Below are 975 nucleotides of genomic sequence, written 5' to 3'. Positions count from 1 at the left end.
GGGGGCGGCGACGACGACGGGCGGCGGGGGCGCGCGGCAACGACGACGACGGGCGGCGGGGGCGGCGAGGGCGACGGCACGGCGGCGCGGCGGCGTCGGCGTCGTCGAGATCGAGACTCGCGCGCGTGAGAAGTGGAACGAACTGGCGACGATAACTAAATTTCCGTAAGTGCCATATACATAGGATGGGCCGTTAGTACTGGTTGGTGGCTCCAACCGGTACTAAAGGCCAATTTTGGCCAGCCCAAGCGGCGGGAAACGTGGGCATTTAGTACCGGTTGGTGGCTCCAACTGGTACTAAAGGGCAACACATTAGTACCGGTTGGAGGCTCCAACCGGTACTAATGCTTGTGCGCTGCCACCCCACAGTGCGCTACGTTTAGTCCCACCTCGCCGAGCGAAGGGCAGCCGCACTGGTTTATAAACCCAGCCGCGACTGCCCTTTCGAACTCCTCTATATAGCAGGCTTCTGGGCCTAATTAGGGCGCGCTGCCATGTGAGCCTGCTGGGCATGTATTTGCACACCCAAGGTCTGGCATGCCCACTGGGCAGCGCCCCAACATGTTTTTTATAAATTATTATTTTTTCTGCATTATTTATTTTCTTCTATTTATTTTTCAGTAATTTTTTTATATAGTTATCCCTTTTCTGCTTTATTTTTTTCTTCTATTTATTTCTGAATAGTATTTATTTTCTTCTATTTATTTTTGAGTAATTTTTTTATATAGTTATTCCTTTTCTGCTTTATTTTTTTCTTCTATTTATTTCTGAATAGTATTTATTTTCTTCTATTTATTTTTGAGTAATTTGTTTATATAGTTATTCCTTTTCCACTTTATTTTTTTCTTCTATTTATTTCTGAGTAATTTGTTTATATAGTTATTTCTTTTCTGCTTTATTTTTTTCTTCTATTTATTTCTGAGTAGTTTCTTCTTCTTCTTCTTCTTCTTCTTCTTCCTCCTCCTCCTCCTCCTC

This window comes from Triticum dicoccoides, chromosome 6B (assembly GCF_002162155.2).
Source record: "Triticum dicoccoides isolate Atlit2015 ecotype Zavitan chromosome 6B, WEW_v2.0, whole genome shotgun sequence".
NCBI lineage: Eukaryota > Viridiplantae > Streptophyta > Magnoliopsida > Poales > Poaceae > Triticum > Triticum dicoccoides.
This window is presented reverse-complemented; position numbering follows the sequence as displayed.